An 18,902-nucleotide genomic window follows, 5' to 3' on the forward strand; every position below is an offset into this window, starting at 1 on the left:
AGCTTTCTGTCGTTGCACCTCACCCCTGAGAGCCTGGTTATCCAGGCCTCTACCTCCCAGACCGCCTTCCCGTCCGCTCCTCCGGATCGGGATTCCAAAAGGTTGGACCAGTTTGGGAAGAAGCTGTTATCCTCCCTTAGTTTTGGGTTGCGGTCTATCAACACCGCGTGCCTTTTGGACCGTTACACCCACTCCTTGTGGGATACGGTGGCGGACATGCTGCCCCAGTATCCGGAGGAGGCTCATGCGGGATGCAGCACGGTACTCGATACGATGTGGACTTGACAGAACGGACTCGCTAGGTAGGGCAATTGCGACCATGGTGGCGATTCGTCGCCCCGCCTGGCTGAGGTCCATGAATTTCTCCGAGGATGTCCAGAGCACCCTCATGGACATGCCCTTCGATGGCAGTCGCCTTTTTGGCGACAAAGCGGATAGTGCGCTGGAGCGCTTTAAGGACTCCAGGGCTACGACCAAGTCCTTGGACCTCTCGGCCCGCGCCCGCAAACTTCTGCTTTTTGCCCCTTTCGTGGCCAAGGAAGGGGTGCCCCCTCACGTCCGTCTAGCCACAGAACCACCTTCAACACGGTAGCGGACGTGGATTCCGCCGAGGCGGAGTAGGGGGGACAGAGAGCCGGTCAGCCCACATCTGCCCCAGCAGCATCTGCCTCAAAGCCTTCCTAGTCCGAGCTTTCAGGCCCATTTCACGCCAGTGGGGGGCAGAGTTCGCCATCACCTGCTCCACTGGCGTACTATCACATTAGACAGGTGGGTGCTGCAAATCGTCCGAAGGGGCTACTCCCTCCCCTTGGAGGCAACCCCTCCAGCCATGCCACCTCAGTACCACCGCATGTCGGGGAATCATTTGCAACTTCGCAGGTGGAAGTTACGGCCCTCTTGGCCAAGGGGGCCACCGAGCGCGTTCCTGGCCCAGAAGTAGGTCGGGGTTGTTATTCCCACTACTTTCTGGTTCCCAAGAAGGGCAAAGGAGGCCTACTCCCTATCTTGGACCTCAGGAGCGTCAACGCCTTCCTCCGGAAGGAGAAATTCAAGATGCTCACCTTAGCTCAGATTCTGGCTGCCCTGGAGACTGGATGGTAGCATTGGACTTGCAGGATGCATATTTCCACATCCCCGTCCTGCCGGCCCACCGGCGTTACCTGCGGTTCACGGTAGGCCATGAGCCCTTTCAGTTTACCGTGCTCCCCTTCGGCCTCACCAGTGCCCCTCGGTGGTCACGATAGTGATGGCGGTGGTCGCAGCTCATCTGCGTAGATTAGGGGTTCCAGTCTTCCCCTATCTCGACGACTGGTTGTTGAAGGCTGCCTCGCCCCAGGCAGTCGTTTCCCACCTCCAGACTACGGCCGACCTTCTGCATTTGCTGGGGTTCTCCATCAACGTGCCGAAGTCTCATCTGAGTCCCTCCCGGAAGCTCCTTTTCATCGAAGCGGTTCTGGACTCGGCGCAGTTTCGGGTTTATCCTCCAAAACAGCAGGTTCGGGATATTCAGGCTCTGATTCCGATCTTTCAGCCTTTATCCCGAGTTTCGGTCAGGTTGGTGCTGCGGCTGCTGGGTCTGATGGCCACCTGCATCCTGCTGGTACATCACGCCAGGTGGCGGATGGGGGCTCTGCAGTGGGACTTGAAGTTCCAGTGGGCTCAAAATCGGGGCAACCTGCCCGACCACGTCCTGATCTCGGAGGGTACTGCAAGGCAGTTGCAGTGGTGGCTCACGGACCGCGATTGGGTCAGTGGCAGATCCCTCTACCTACCCCAACCGGAGCACGTAGTGGTCATGGATGAGTCCCTCCTGGGATGGGGGGGGCCCACATGGGAGAGGCGGAGATCAGAGGCCTCTGGTCTCCGGCGGTGTCCCGGTTCTATATCAACCTATTGGAGCTGCGGGCGATCTGGCTTGCACTGAAGGCATTCTTTCCCTCTGTTTGGGGAAGTGCAGTGCAGGTGTTCACGGACAACACCACCGCCATGTGGTATTGTAACAAACAGGGCGGGGTGGGGTCGTGTGGACCCTTTGTCAGGAGGCTCTGCGCCTCTGGACATGGCTGGAACATCAGGGCATTACCCTGGTGGTTCAACACCTGCCGGGCTCTCTGAACGCCAGGGCGGATGAACTCAGCCTCCGGTGCATGAAGGATCACGAATGGCGTCTGAACTCAGGCGTGGCGCAAGGCCTCTTTCGGCAGTGGGGAGAGCCTTGGTTAGATCTATTCGCCACCGAAGAGAACGCACAATGTCATCAGTTCTGCGCGTTGGAATTTCCAAGGTTGCACTCGCTCGGAGATGCTTTTCGTTGCGAGTGGAGTTGCGGTCTGTTGTACGCCTTTCCGCCTATACCACTTCTGCCCAGAGTGCTGAAGAAGATCAGGCGCGACCGTGCCCAAGTCATCCTTGTGGCTCCGGATTGGGCACGAAGATACTGGTATCCCGAGCTACTCAGTCTATCAATCGATCCCCCAATTCGACTGCCTCTTCAGGAGGACCTTCTGTCGCAGCAGCATGGGACAGTCCTCCACCCGAACCTTTCCAGCCTCCACCTCCATGCGTGGAGATTGAGCGGCGACAGTTGATGCCATTTGACTTGCCTCCTGAAGTCTGTGATGTCATTCTGGCAGCCAGGCGTCCCTCCACTAAAACGGTATACGCCTGCAGGTGGAACAAATTTGTGGCATGGTGCCCAGCAAAGGCTGTGGATCCCCTTTCTGCCCCTCTTTCAGAAATTCTCCTCTTTCTTCTTTGCCTGGCCCAGCAGGGCTCTGCTCTCATAATTGTCCTCTTCGTCTTCTGACTCTTAAGACTGCTTTTCCGATTGCCATCACCTCTATCAGACGGATGAGTGAGGTCCAGGCTCTTTCTTCTAAGCCTCCTTTCCTCTCTGTCCATCCGGACAAGGTTGTTCTCAGGACTCGTTCTTCCTTTCTCCCTAAGGTGGTAACTGCTTTTCACATCGGCCAGTCTGTTACATTGCCCACCTTCTTTCCGCCTCCGCATCCCTTGAAAGAGGAAGAGGAGCTCCACCTTCTGGACCCAAAACGAGCGTTGTCCTTCTATCTGGACCGCACGAAACAGTTCCGGGTGGACGACCAACTCTTTGTTGGCTACGTGGGCGCTAAGAAGGGGGGCGGGCAGTGCACAAGCGAACCATCTATCGATGGGTCGTTTTGTGCATTAAGGCCTGTTATTCCTTGGCTAAGAAGGAACCTCCTGTGGGGCTGAGGGCCCATTCCACTCGGGCCACAGCGACTCCTACTGCCCTGGGACGGGGGCCTTGCTGCACACGTTTGCTAAGCATTACTGCCTGGACAGCCAAGTCCGGAGAGACGGCTTCTTTGGCCGTTCCGTTCTCCAGGACTTCCTGGTGTGATCTTGGTTCCCAGACCCACCACCGGGGTTGGTATTGCTGGGGTATCTATTCTAAGGTAAGGAATCGAACTAACGTGTTTCTTTCAGATGAGCAAGTTACTTACCTTCGGTAACGATATATCTGTAAGAAACAGTTAGATTCCTTACCGCCCCATCCATTCTCCCCATCCTGCGAACTGATATCTAGGGTTAAGGTCATCCCTTTCAGGGCCCTAGATTCATGGCACCAGTGTCTGTTTCTTGCATTGGTCTGCGTTCCTGGCGCGAAAAGATATGTACAAGAACTGACGTCAGCGCGCGAGGGCGGCATCTAAGTACTTCGTCATCCCAGCGATCACGATGCCGACGACAGACGCGGTGCCGCAGATGACACCTAGCGACGCGCAAGGGTATTGCTGACAAATCTTTCTGGATCCAGCCTGGGGATATTCTAAGGTAAGGAATCTAACTAACTAATGTTTCCTACAGATATATCGTTACTGAAGGTAAGTAACTTGTTCTTCAGTGCTTATGACTATTGATGAGGATCCCCTGGAAGAGAAGGATAAGTTACTTACCTCTAATCCTAGTTCTCTTCCCGGGGGTATATTCATTAAAGTCATAAGCAACCCTCCCTGCTCCCCGGACGAATATCATGGCCATAAATATGTATGTTACCCATGCTGTGCTTACACTGTTATACGCTGTCCAAAAATAACTGACCTAACTGTCCCCTGTGGTGCATGATGGGAGCCTGGGGGTTCCTGGAGGTCTTAAAGGCACGGTGACAGTTTTTTCCAACTGTTCTATATGCAGCCTCTCTAGGCTAATTTGCCTCTATGATCTTGCCTTTTTACCTTTGAAAATAAAGGCTGTGTTTTCAAAGCAAACTGAAAGCAGTTTTCTTTCTCTATATCATGATTTATGTTTCTTTATTATTTAAAATGTAAAAGATTTACAATTTAATTGTGGCATATTTGAGCCTAGTAATATGTTTTTAGGCTGCATATGTATCTAAATGCATATTATATATATATATATATATATATATATATATATATATATCGATGTTGTTTTTAAATCCAATTCAATGTGCATATACATGTTCATATTTATGTTGTATGTATATATCAAGTTTCTTTTCTGCACTGGAAATACTGTTTTTACTTGCATGTGTATTTATACAGCAGTATTTTGCACGTTTGCCTGCTCTCGAGCTATGTGAAATATGGCCTTCATTAAGCACATTCACGGAAGCTTTCTTCCATGTCTATAATCATGTGACACAGGAAGCAATTCACCCAGCATATTTAAAAATGTAATGGCGGAATGGCTCTCGGTGTGTGAACAAAAGCACGGCTGTGCTCGAAACGCGTCACGGAGTAGAAGAATAAAATCTACCTGCCATTTCTATCGGGGTCTGTTTCCCTCTGTTCGCCGCTGCTGCTGCTTGTTCGCTGCTGTGGAGGTTCGGGGGAGTTCGGTTTGCTACATATATATATATACATATAATTTGTTAATGCTCCGGGGTCCCCGCACGTGGGCGGGACTATTCACGGCTTAGGACTTTGATGAGTATACCCCCTGGATGAGAACTAGGATTACAGGTAAGTAACTTATCCATCTCCTCTGGTGTAAGTGGGGTGTCCAGGAACTGCTTATGCTCATCATTGATCCAGACCAGGAGGATGCGTCCAAAATATACAGTATAATTCACCTAGGCCAAAGGCATCTGATAGACATCTAAACATTTGAACTTCCCAGGCATCTGACTGAATCTGGAAGATTTTTCTTGAGCAGTACCCCTGCGTGCCGGTAGGTGGCATCAGTAGGCGCTGCGTGATGTCGTAGGTTGCGTCTCGGTCATCGTGACGCCCGTATCGTCTATATAAGCACCACCTCGGCGCACTGACGTCCATTCTTTTTCCGCGCCATCCAGCGCAGATCCGTTTTAGAGAGATACCCCATCATTCTTTGACAGACTGTTTTTGACCTTTTGTGAAAATGTTTTCATTGGTGTATAGGTGACCGCTCAGCCCTCCACAGGGCTTGGTCGCCCCACTCACTGCTGCCGCTCCTGCCTGCCTTTGCCGCCTCCTGCCTGCAGATTCCTTCGCCCGCTGCTCCTGGGAAATTCCCGCTGCTCCTGGGAAATTCCCGCTGCCCGCTGCTTCTTGGAATTTCCCGCCGCTGCCTCCCTGCGGCCCCGCCCCCCTGTGATTCCATTCGCCGCCCCGCTCCCGCCACCCAGCTGCTCCTCCCTCCCGGCTCCTTACTTATGACGCACCTAGAGCGACCGCGCAGCGGACGCGCCGATTGAGCGCCGAAGGTGCGCCAAAGGTAAGCCCGTCTGCGCCCATCCGCACCTGGACCGCGCCCAGCGCCAGACCCCCTGGTCCTCGCCCTCGCCAGCACACCCTGCACATCTACGATGCCAAAACCCTCCACGCACTCTACGCCGGCCGAAACACCGCCTGCTACCGAGCCACCCCGAGACGCACCCACGGACCCTTCACCTGCCTGACCTGCCGCTTCACCGGCCTCCGACCCAACACCGCACCTGCTAAATCGCGCCCCAGCAACAAACACCTGATGTGCATCCTGCTCAACACCCGCTCCGTTCACAGGCATGCCGCCGAACTCTGGAACCTCCTCGACTCGACAGCACCAGACATCGCCTTCCTGACGGAAACCTGGATGAACGCCTCCTCAGCGCCCGACGTCGCCATCGCCGTCCCGGAAGGCTACAAAATCACCAGGAAGGACCGCGTAAACCAGACAGGAGGAGGCATCGCCATCATCCACAAGAACACCATCCGCATCACGACCAACTCCGATGACACTTTCACCTCCGCCAAACACCTCCACTTCCAGATACACACCGACCCCAAGACCACGCTCCGAGGCACCCTCGTCTAAAGACCGCCGGGACCACGCACACAGTTCAGCGAAGACATCACAGACTTCGTCAGCCCGCACGCCATCAATTCCACCGACTACATCCTCCTGGGGGACCTCAACTTCCACCTGGAGAACAAGGACCGCAACACCACTGCTCTGCTGGACAACCTGGCCAACCTCGGACTCAAGCAACTGGTAACCACCCCCACCCACTACGCTGGCCCACACGCTTGACCCAGTCTTCTCATCCAGCAAATACGTCACCTTCAGCCACTCCACCAATCTCCAGTGGACTGACCACAGCTGCGTCCACTTCAGCTTCAGTAAAACGACGACCCACCACCGCCCTCAACAAGACCCCCGCAGGGGCTGGAACAAGATCACCGGCGACCAGCTCACCACCTTCCTCAGCCAGAACCCCCCCACCAGCTCAACGGACCCCAAGGAAGCCGCCAACAACCCCACACAGTGGATCACCAACTGCGCAGACGCCCTCGCACCACTGAAGAAGAACCCCCCCAGCAGACGCGGCAGCAAGAAAGCCTCCTGGTTCACCGACGAGCTCATCACCTCCAAGAAGAACTGGCGCTCCCTGGAGAACACCTGGCGCACCAACCAGACCACAGACAACATGACGGCCCTCAAACACGCCACCCGCAAACACCACCAACTGATCCGCGCCACAAAGAAGACAGACTTCAAGGAACGACTGGACAACAAAACCCACAACAGCAAGGAACTCTTCAGCATCGTCAAAGAGCTCTCCAACCCCGACGCCGGAAACAATGACATCACTCCCTCGCAAGACCTCTGCGACTCCCTCGCAGCCTTCTTCCACGACAAGATCGCCAACATTCACAACAGCTTCGGCCCACCAACCACGAACGCCACCACCGAACCGATGCACCCCAACGCCACCCTCCGCACCTGGACCCCAGTCAGCACCGAAGACACAACACGCACAATGAACACCATCCATTCCGGATCCCCTACGGACCCCTGCCCACACCACATCTTCAACAAGGCCGACCACATCATCGCACCCCACCTCCGCGACATCAACGCCTCCTTCAACACCGCCACCTTCCCGGAGTGCTGGAAACACGCCGAGATCCGTGCCCTGCTGAAGAAACCAACTGCAGACCCCTCCGACCTCAAGAACTACCGCCCCATCTCGCTCCTCCCGTATCCTGCCAAAGTCATCGAGAAGACCGTCAACAGACAGCTAGCCGCCTTCCTCGAGACCAACGGATCCCTCGACCACTCGCAATCCGGCTTCCGAGCCAACCACAGCACGGAGACCGCCCTCATCGCAGCCACAGACGACATCAGATCCCTAATGGACAATGGGGAAACTGCGGCCCTCATCCTCCTGGACCTCTCCGCAGCGTTCGACACTGTCTGCCACCGCACCCTGGTACAGCGCCTGAACAACACCGGCATCCAGGAGAAGGCCCTGGAGTGGATCACCTCATTCCTCGCCGGAAGAACGCAGAGAGTCCGCCTCCCCCCGTTCCGGTCAGCGGCCACCGAAGTCATCTGCGGCGTTCCACAAGGGTCATCGCTCAGCCCCACCCTCTTCAACGTCTACATGAGCCCCCCTCGCAACCATCGCACGTAAACACAACCTCAAGATCATCACCTACGCCGACGACACCCAGCTGATCCTCTCCCTCACCAGCGACCCGGACGCCGCCAGAGCCAGCCTACACGAAGGGATGAAAGACGTCGCCGAATGGATGAAGAACAGCTGCCTGAAACTGAACTCAGACAAGACGGAGGTCCTCATCCTGGGATCATCACCCTCCGCCTGGGACGACTCCTGGTGGCCCCCCTCCCTGGGAGCCACCCCCAAGCCAACGGACCACGCACGCAACCTAGGCTTCATCCTGGACTCCTCCCTCTCGATGACCAGACAAGTCAACGCCGTCTCGTCTTCATGCTTCAACACCCTGCGCATGCTTCGAAAGATCTTCCGGTGGATCCCCACCGAGACCAGGAAGACGGTCACCCAGGCCCTCGTCACCAGTCGGCTGGACTACGGGAACGCCCTCTACGCCGGCACCGCCGCCAAACTCCAGAAGAAACTCCAACAGATCCAGAACGCCTCAGCACGACTCATCCTGGACATCCCCCGACACAGCCACATCTCCGGACACCTGAGAGACCTGCACTGGCTCCCCGTCAACAAAAGAATCACGTTCCGACTCCTCACCCACGCACACAAGGCCCTCCACGACCTGGGCCCCAAGTTCCTCAACAGCCGCCTGACCTTCCACAAGCCCACCCGCCAGCTCCGCTCCGCTCCACCAGCCTCGCTCTCGCCACCGTCCCCCGCATCCGCAGAGCCACCGCCGGAGGAAGATCCTTCTCCTACCTGGCAGCCAAGACATGGAACTCCCTCCCCATCCACCTCCGGACAACGCAAGACCATCTCGCCTTCAGGAAGCAACTCAAGACCTGGCTGTTCGAGCAGTAGCGTTCCCCCCCCCCCCAGCGCCTTGAGACCCTCCGGGTGAGCAGTGCGCTATACAAATGCCTATGATTGATTGATAGGTAATCATATAAAATAAGACATCTGGATTCAAACCGTGCGGTGCCTGTCAATGCGCTATGACGGTCACGGATCTCCACTTAGTGTGCCTTTGGTTCCTGGAGTGTGACCACGACCCAAAGTCGTGCTCCGACTGCCGGACATTACTCAGAAATCTTTGAGGAAGCAGTTCCTAAAGCTGTTAGCGGCCCGGAGCCTCGGAGGTCTGGTTTCTGTTCGCGGTCTCGGTCGAGTGGAAGGTCCGAGCACCACTGTGGGGGCTCCGAGTTTTCCTTCTTCCATTCGAAGTCCTCGAAGGGGTCAGGTAAGAAGCACTTAAAAAAAACACAAGTCGAACCATGCTTCGACTTCACCTCGTCTGTCACGCGACTGAGGAGTCTAGTTATTCGGGGCCTCATTCTGCAGAGCATGTTCCTGGGTCGGCTCCGTGTTTCCCCTCCTGATAGGGAGCAACCCCTGCTCAGTTCAAGGAATTTGATTATGCTATGTGCACCATATTTTGGCGGCCTGACCCTGCAGGCACACCTCCAGGCCCCACAGGTTCAACGGAAACAGTTCAGCTTGGTTCTGCACGGTCGGCTCCGGCGCCCATGGCTCCTCATGGATCCGTACCAGCCGTACCGCCTCGACTTTCCACAATCCTGAGAATGCCAATGCAGCCTGTGCTTACTGGCCACATCAGCCCCATTCTCATCCTGGATGACAATGAGCCGGCTGGGCGTACACCTATATTGGGAGGGGACTCGGGACCCCTTAGAAGTCCAGCTTTATACTGAAGAAATGGACTGGTATGAAGAACTGGTTGATGCCAGTGACTTTGATATCACTTCAGAGCCTGGCATGCTTTCTCCTCATAACCTGGCTATGGAGGAGGGAGCTTCCTTTGCTACGGTGGTACGTAGGGCTGCAGAGGTCTTGGACCTGCAGCTTTATACAGGGCAGTCAAGACCAATGTCTTAACGGAGATCTTGCAGCCTGGCGTCTTCACCTTTGAACCCTTGCTGCCATTTAATGAAGCCTTGACTAATTTCTCTTGGGCTCCTGGTCCAAGCCTAGCACAGGGGCTCCTGTGAATAGAACAATCTCCCGCTGCCATCGCATGGTACCGAGCGACCCAACTTTCCTCACATCTCACCTGACCCTCGAGAGCTTGGTAATACAAGCCTCTACTTCTCGTGGTGCGTTCCCTTATGCTCCCCCAGATAGGGATTCCAAAAGGTTGGAAAGCTTTGGCAAGTAAATATGTTCTTGCACCAGCCTAGCATTGCGGTCGGTGAACACCGCATACCTCTGGGGTCACTGCTCCCATTTGTTATATAAGGCAGTTGCGCATGTTCTACCACAAGTCCTGGAGAAGGCCCCGGGCTGTCCTCTCCCAGGCTGTTGCAGACGGGAGAGATGCAGCAAAGTTTACTATATACTGTGGCCTTGACACGTCAGACTCGCTGGGCAGAGTGATTTCCTCAACAGTGGTTGTTAGACGCCACGCCTGGCTGAGAACGTCTGGCTTCTCTGGGGTTGTCTAAGCTAACGTTATGGACTTGCCCTTTGATGGCTCTCGTTTCTTCGAAGATAGGGCGGACACTGCACTAGAGCATTTCAAGCTATCCCAGGCTACAGCCAAGTCTTGGTGCCTCTCCGAGTCAACTCGTCCTGCGTTTGCCTTTCGCCCTTTTCGTGGCTACGGAAGTGGCTTCCAGCTGCGCCAGCCTATCCTAGCCAGAGGACTGCGCAAGTTGCGAGACCTTTGTGCAGCCATGAGCGCTGATCGCCCTGACCCCGTGGGTTGGCTGACCAGAGGTCAGGTCAGGCTACAAACCCCCCTCCCTCCTCCACCCCCAGTCGTCCTAGTCCGAGCCTCCCAGATCATGGACGTCCATTTGGTGGCATGATACAGCATCACCTCCATAGATAGCGGCTCAAACAAGTGGGTTCTAAAGATAGTCCGAAGGACTACTCCCTCCCCTTTGAGACTACCCCTCCCTCCATGCCTCTTACATACGATTGGCTGACAGGGGATCACCTTGCTTTACTGCGAGAAGAAGTCATGACTCTCTTGGCCAAGGGAGCCATACAGAGGGTTTTGGTTCAAGAATTAGGATGTGGTTTCTCTTCCCGCGACTTTCTCGTCCCCAAAATGGACAGAGACCTTCGTACTAACCTCGACCTCAGAGCATTCAACTACTTCCACAGTAAAGAGAAGTTCAAGATGCTCATTCTTGCTCAGGTTCTGTCTGTCCTGGACCCGGAGACTGGATGGTAGCGTTGGACTTGCAGAACGCTTATTTCCATATTTCAGTCCTGCTTGCCCATCACCGCTACCTGTGGTTTATGATGGGCCACAAGCACTTTCAGTTTACTGTGCTCCCCTTAAACCTCACCAGTGCCCGTCAAGTGTTCACCAAGGTGATGGCCGTGGTCACAGCTCATCTATGGAGATCAGGGGTTCAAGTCTTACCCTATCTCGACGACTGGCTGTTGAAGGCGGGCTCGCCCCGGCGGTTGTCTCCCACCTCCAAACTATGGCAAACATCCTGCATTCGCTGGGGTTCACTATCAACATGCCAAAGTCACACCTGACTCCTTCCCAGACGCTCCCTTTCATCAGAGCTGTTCTGAACACGGTGCAGTTTCAGGCCCGTACTTCCGAATGGCGATATTCAGGCTATGATACCGATGTTTCAGCCTCTGTCTTTGATTTCGGTGAGACTAGCGCAGGCTGCTGGGCCTCATGGCCTTCTGCATTCTGCTAGTGAATCATTCCTGATGGCACATGCTGGCTTTGCAGTGGTATCTGAAGTTCCAGTGGGCGCAGCCTCTGGGGAATCTCACCAATCAAGTCCAGATCTAGCGGGGGAACTGCATAAGATCTGCAGTGGTGTCTGACAAACCGCGAATGGGTCACAGGCAGACCCCTCTCCCTTCCCCGCCCAGCTCTCACAGTGACGACAGATGTGTCACTCCTGGGATGGGGCCCCCATCTGGGGGTGGTGGAGATGAGAGGACTCTGGTCTCTAGCGGAAGCCGGTCTTCCCATCAACCTGTTGAAGCTCCGTGGATCCAATTGGCACTGAAAGCCTTCTTCAAAAACAACTGCAAAACAACACAGGATTCAAGCTATCCTGGCTGAAGAGGGGTGAAACCCCGAAACCGGTCCTAGGATGCTTATTTCCAGTCCAGGGAGGACGTGGCTTGGCAGTTCGGGCTGGACTGTTCCCATGAGGCACAGGGTCAAGACTGATTTGCATATGGCCAGGTCTAAACTGGGGTGGCATGGTGAGCAAAGTAATGATGGATTTAACCCAGATCTCTTGACTGGGGGAGAATGTTTTGATTTGTTCTGCATTCCGTCCATCAATTTAGTGTCTTTTACTGAAAGCTTTCTTACCATCTCTCAAGAGAAGGCTGGTTCAGGTGTTCATGGACAACCCCACTGTCATGTGGTACTGCAACCAACAAGGCGGGGTAGGGTTGTGGAACCTCTGTCAGGAGGCCTTGCATCTCTGGACTTGGCTGGAATACAGGGCATATCCCTGGTGGTTCAACACCTGGCCGGTTCCCTGAACACCCAGGCAAACCAACTCAGAATGGCGTATCTCTCCGGAGGTGGCGCAAGGACTCTTTCAGAGGTGGGGAAAACCTTTGTTAGATCTGTTTGCCTTTGAAGAGAACATGCAATGTCTGCAGTTTGCGTGTTGGGGTTTCCAAGGTGGTTCTCACTCGGAAACGCTTTTTAGTCTCGAGTAGAACTCAGGCCTCCTATACGCCTATCCGCACATACCACTCCTGTCCAGAGTGCTCAAAAAGATCAGGAGCGACCGAGCCCTAGTCATTCTTCTGGCTCCAGACTGGGCATGGAGAGTTTGGTATCCTGAACTTCTCTAGATGAGCATCGATCCTACGATCAAGCTGCCCCTTCGGGAGGATCTTCTGTCGCAGCAGCAGGGGAGGGTCCTCCATCCGAACCTGTCAACCCACCGCCTCGTTGCTTGGTGATTGAGTTACAGCAGTTGATAGCCTTTGATCTATGTGGAGTTTTTCAGGCATCCCTCCACTAAGACAATATATGACTGCTGATGGCAAAAAATGTGTATATATTGTACAGAACGATCTATTGACCCTCTATCTGCCTCCCTTTCAGACATCCTCCTTTTATCCTATCTCTTGCCAAACAGGCCTCTGCTCTGGGCACTCTAAAGGGTTACCTTTTGGCCCTTTCTGCCTTCCTACGGTTGCCAGACCAACCATCACTATTCAAGTCTCCTTTTGTAAATAGATTTCTGAAGGAGCTTACACATTAGTTCCCCCCCTCACCTTATATCATGCCACATAGGGACCTTAACTTGGTCCTCACTTATTTAATATGTGCACCTTTTGAGCCACTGCACAATTGCCCCCTCTGGCTACTCCCCGTCAAGACAACCTTTTTAGTGGCAATAACTTCTTCCAGGAAGGTGAGCGAGTTGCAGGCACTTTCTTATCAGCCTCCTTACCTAATTATCTTCCCTGACAAGGTAGTGCTCTGCACTAGGGTTTCTGTTTTGCTTAAAGTAGCCACATCTAGGCAATCTGTCACATTGCCCACCTTCTATGCTCCTCCGCATCCTTCTAAGGAAAAAGAATCTCTCCATCGTCTTTACCCCAAAAGAGCGTTATCGTTCTACCTTAACCACACTAAAGAGTTCCGGGTGGACGACTAACTCTTTCTGGGGTACTTTGGAGCAAAGAAGGGACGTGTTGTGCAGAATAGAACCATCGCTTGATGGGATATCCTCTGCATTTAGATCTGTTACACTCTAGCAAAGAAGCAGCCTCCTGAAAACCTCAGAGCTCATGCTACCAGAACTAAAGCAGCCACCACGGCTCTCCAATGTGGTATCCCAGTCCTCTACATCTTCCAGGCGGCTGCATGGGCATCCCTGCACACGTTTGCTAAGCGTTACTGCCTGGATAATCCGGTCCGTAGGGAAGGCCTCTTTGGCCGTTCTGTCCTATAGGACTTTTCTGGTTAAAACATTTCTGCAGTGCCTCTTCTGGGGACGTTATTGCTTGGGTTATAAGGTAAGAAATCTGCCTCAAGATGTCTCTATCAGATGGACAAGTTACTTACCTTTGGAAATGCTTTATCTGGCAGAGAAATTATCTAGCCGCAGGTTCCTTTCCCGCCTTCCCGCACTGCAGATCAGTTCTTAATGTCACGGCTTTCCCCTTCAGGGCCCTAGCTTTCTAAATACACCATTGTCAGTCAACTTTATGGCTCCGTATTTCTGGCATGGAAAGTCGTGAAAAGTACAGACGTCAGCGTGCCAAGGTGGCCCCTCTTTTGACGATGCGGACGTCACGATGACTGAGACAACTCCTACAACGTCACGCAGAGTTGACTGACGCCACCTTCCGGCGCGCAGGGGTACTGCTCAAGAAAAATCTTCCGAATCCATTCGGACGCCTGGGAAGTTTAAAGGTTAAGTATCTGTAGCTAGATCTTGTCTCTACCAGATAAGGCTTTACCAAAGGTAAGTAACTTGTCCGTATGTGTGGAAAACATGTGTAATACCTTGTAAATTCAGTCAAAATGTGCTCAGTTCATACAGAGCTGTCTCTTCTACACTTCTGATTCACTCAATGGATTGTGACGTCCATAGACAGCATTCCAACGCCACCAGAGTTCTGCTCGATCTCTTCCCCTCTCCACATACCCTCGCCTTTGCATGTTTATGTAGGTGCAGGACCCTCCTGCTCTGCCAATGTGTAAACTTGGCCAGTGTGGTCTTTATGCTCACCAGTGTATTTGCTGAGTGGAGCTAATATTCGACCTCTATGGCTTTTATTTCCTTTAAAAGACGAGCGAGACCGTCTTGGAGCGATCTACGCTGACCATTCTGTTTAGCTATGCATATTCCATGTATGTAGCCCTTTAAGGACTAAGTTGATCTCAATTTCTGACCTAACCTCTTCCAGAAACAGAGCTTAAAGAGCGTACGGTAGCAATCGCCAGGTAAAGGGGTCATGGGGCTGGTTGTTCAAGCACCAGTTTACCTGGCTAGTGGAGAGAGAAGGTGCATGGTAAGTGTTCTGTCGAGATTGTCCATGTACACATCACATGCCCAATCAATAGTCCAGGAGCTGTGGGCTAATGATACATGTGTACCCTCTCTTTGTTCTAGGTATCTGCTTCTCCATATATCTTCTAGCCCACACTTGTAGACTGTGTTTGTTGCATTTATTACAGCATTGTGATTACAAGTAGTGCCAGTGGAGTGTATCTCTGAATTTATCTAGCACAATATTAAAACCCCCCTCCCCAAAGTATAGTCTGAGGTGACATAGCTGCACACTTGCACCATATTGATTGTATAAGAGATGTCTTCAGTTTTAGGGCTGTAGGCAATGACAAGTGTGCTATGTTTACCATGAAGCATCTCCTGCACTACACTATACTGCCCCTCTGGGTGGTTTGCTTCCTGAATAAGTCTGAACTAGACCCCTTTTGTTTTAATCAAGATAGCCATGCCTCTAGCGAATTAACAGAATTTGACAAATGTACAATAAACTTTGCATTCTGGTGCCACCTTGGAGATGGTAGAATGGGCAAAATGCATCCCTTGAAATACTGCCACATCATTTTTGTGCTAATCTAAATATGATAAAACGTGCTTAACTTTTTGGGGGTTAAGCCATCTTACCTTCAATGTAAACAAGCCGAGATAAAGTTTACCCTCAAATGTGTGAAGATCGAGCACCCTATACAGTTGTGAAGGATGGATAGGCTCCTGCCAAGAGTACATGCACATAATAGGTGTAACATTGGCTTATATAAAGCTGTCATCTTGCGTCTGCTCACGTGTAATCCCGCAACCACTCTAGAACCCTATCACACTAGCTGCCCTCACCAACCAGTGAAAGAAATCTCCAACTACCCCCCCCCCCAAGTAAAATCAGCATAATATACATAAGCAATACTAAAACAAAGTAGGTAAATTGGGGTGCTCCAGGGGGCGCCATAATAGTTGAAAATTCAACACCCTGACAGAAGGGTACCTCAGAATGCTGTAACAAAAGGTATTAGCGTGGACACAGTCTATAGGATGCACATGCAGGCCGCTTCCTTTGCTATACCACATTTGCCATGTAGTAAAAACACAACTGCATGGTCTCATTCCACATCACCGAATCCTTTGTTAGATTCTTGTGTCTTTAAAGGATCTCCTGTTAGATTTAGCAAGAATCTGCTTGACGAATCAAGAAGAACTCTGTGGTCTCAAGAATATGAGCTTTGTAGCAGTGCATAATATTCCATTTTGCTGGGTACTGTTTGGTGTAGGATACTCCTGCTTGCTGATGTTTTTGTTTGTGAGGGTGCTATTCCGGTCAGGCTTCCTGCACTGCCACAGTGAAACCCAGCAACATAGAAAGTCATACCCTAATATGTCAGGAATTGTTTCGCTCTAGCCAATCTATGGATAGTGTCATGGTCCCTGAAGTTGAACAGCCTGGCTCAGATCGGACAGGAGTATGCCCCTTGTGGCGGTGTACGCCCCAGAGAGTGATTTGCTCTCTCAACTTCAAACAGCAGTGAAAACCTCGAAACAGGTCTTTAAGCGCGGTTTAACATTGTCTGCCATGTTGCTGGTGTTAGTGGACTCCAACCAAGTGGATATTGCATCTTGACCAATCCTTGAAGTCTCAAAAAATCAATGGGGGAGTGGATCACTAGTCCAAAAAGAACCAGGGAATGCAAAGGTAGTACTATGTACTGTTAAGGAACCCTCAATCACGTTTTTTAGAGATCGATTTGAGCGGTATATTTTCGTTCTCCGCTTCGTTATTAACAACGTGACCGCATCATCATCGGGTTAATGCAATGCTTCCTCCACCTGGAGGTCGTTCACTGTTTTTTTTAGTAGTGATCGTAGAATAAAAAAGGTGAGTTCTGGTGAAGTGACATGTGGTGAGAAAAATATATAGATTAAAAATCCTGTGGAGCCAGTAAAATATCTTTAATTGCACTGGATGCGGGAAATTATAAAAGGTCTTCGGTGTGCACCTAGAGGTTAATTATGGCCATGTGCACTGTAAAAGAAGTGTCCATAAAAAAGGTCGACATGTTTCAGCCCTTCAAATGCCCCGGAGGGTCAAGTGGGCTTTCTTCAGGACCTAAACAGTGAAGAAGACCCTAGTATTCAGGAGGTCTTCCAGTGAGTGAAGGGAGATTTGTTAATCCCAAGTGTATCTGTTCAATTTGAACCTATAGTCGTCGTTTGGAGCGATTAGGGGTAGGGAAGAGGGTAGAGGGAATGACAAATAACAGACCTTGTTAAAAACATATACTCAATAGAGTACAGACATTGCTGGTTATTCTCAGATGTATTCACAATTGATAAACTGCTATAACAACTAGAAAATGGCAATTCTTTAAAGAGTGAGTGACTGTAAATATACCCACTATACATGGCAAAATTTGTCCCTCCTTCCCGCAAGAATAAGAGGCAAACCATCCATCTTGTCATATGTTGTAGAATAGTAAATACACTTGTATTAAAGGCATTTCTAAAAGGTTAACAATGTTTTCATAAAGCAGTTGCCCCATTGTGTTGTTACTTATTATGGTTATGAAGCGGTAACAGACATCTTACTTACAGAACATTTCAAATTCTTAATCAATGAGGTACTCAAATCGGAAGCGAAATGTGGTTATTGGCATGAGAAGGTCGTAAGGTTCCTCGTGGAGAGTGTGCTAAAATGGTATGCTGATATTTCCAATAGCTCAGAATCATGCATCTAATAACTTTCGCAGGGGGGTAGGTTCTCAAGGCCATGATTGAAAACAGGTCTCTGGACTAAGCGTAGTGAAAACGAGAGTACGTTACTTAACATCAAAACTTACTTGTATCTAGTACTCGTTTAGTTTACCAGAAAAAATAATAATAAGCGTTTGATTGTCACATCTTATGTTATGTTCTTTCATGGGATTGGGAGTGAATGCAAAATCGAGACCGTGTTAACCGGTCACGCGCACATTATTTGAAAACGGTCAGCACTCAAAGGTTGAATAGACCGGTTGAAAATTACGCATTTGTAAAAAATACGGGGGAAAAGGGCGCCTAAGGAATGAGAGCGTATGGCATCGCTGTTCTCCGACGCCGGGGGGACCGTGTAAAGCAGATTACACGCACATTATTTTAAATGGCCTTTATTCAGAATAGTAAATAAGGAGATTGAGATTGAGTGGCGGGGAATTGCCTATCAAGGATAACGTGTTAATTCAGACTCGCGATAAGTGTCATGCAAAAGAACATAGTCACGCAGCACATAAAGACGTGTTAGTTCGTACCTGTTCGCCGTTATTGCAGGCTACAGTGGGTGTGAATGGGGCGGTCGCTCACGCGCTTTGTGGGGAGAGGAGAGTAGGGAGAGAAATAAAGTTCATCAAACTTTTGCCAATCTCTTACGTTGCGGTTACGGGTATCAGCTCTCATCCTTCTTACCTATTCGGCGTGGAACATTCGTCCAGTGCTGACTCTGCCCTCTTTGGCCCGGTACTAGTTCCGGTGCCTGTGTAGTGAGGTTATAAGGAGATGGAAAAGGGGCATAGACACTAAAAAGAGACAAGGACAGAAGACTCGAAATGGATAAAGTTACGTCCAGAGCGAGGGGGAGAGCAATAGTCGTCCCAAATGGTAATGTATTTAGATCTGCACAATCTCATAAGTGTGGAAATAATATTATATCATAAAACAGACAGTTATATTAAATACAGCAGAAAAGCAAGTTGCTATATTTGAAGTGGTAGATGTTCGAGTAGGATAAAACATATCTGTAGCATTACAATGTGGTAACTATGTCCACAAACGGGTACTGGCATGTTGCCAGATCATGAGGACGGCATTTTGTATAGGCTATACAAATCAGGAGTTCTAAGTGATCGGTTAATACAGTAATAGTTGTAAACAGAGCAGAAAATGTATTTAGTTCTCATGGATGAAGAACAGTTAGGTTACCTGAGTTCACGCAAATCATTAGTTTCTACTGACCAGTGTATTACCTGTATAACTTCATAGATGAATTTCGTCCTTGTCGCGTGCACACA

The sequence above is a fragment of the Triturus cristatus genome, chromosome 9 (assembly GCF_964204655.1).
Source record: "Triturus cristatus chromosome 9, aTriCri1.1, whole genome shotgun sequence".
NCBI lineage: Eukaryota > Metazoa > Chordata > Amphibia > Caudata > Salamandridae > Triturus > Triturus cristatus.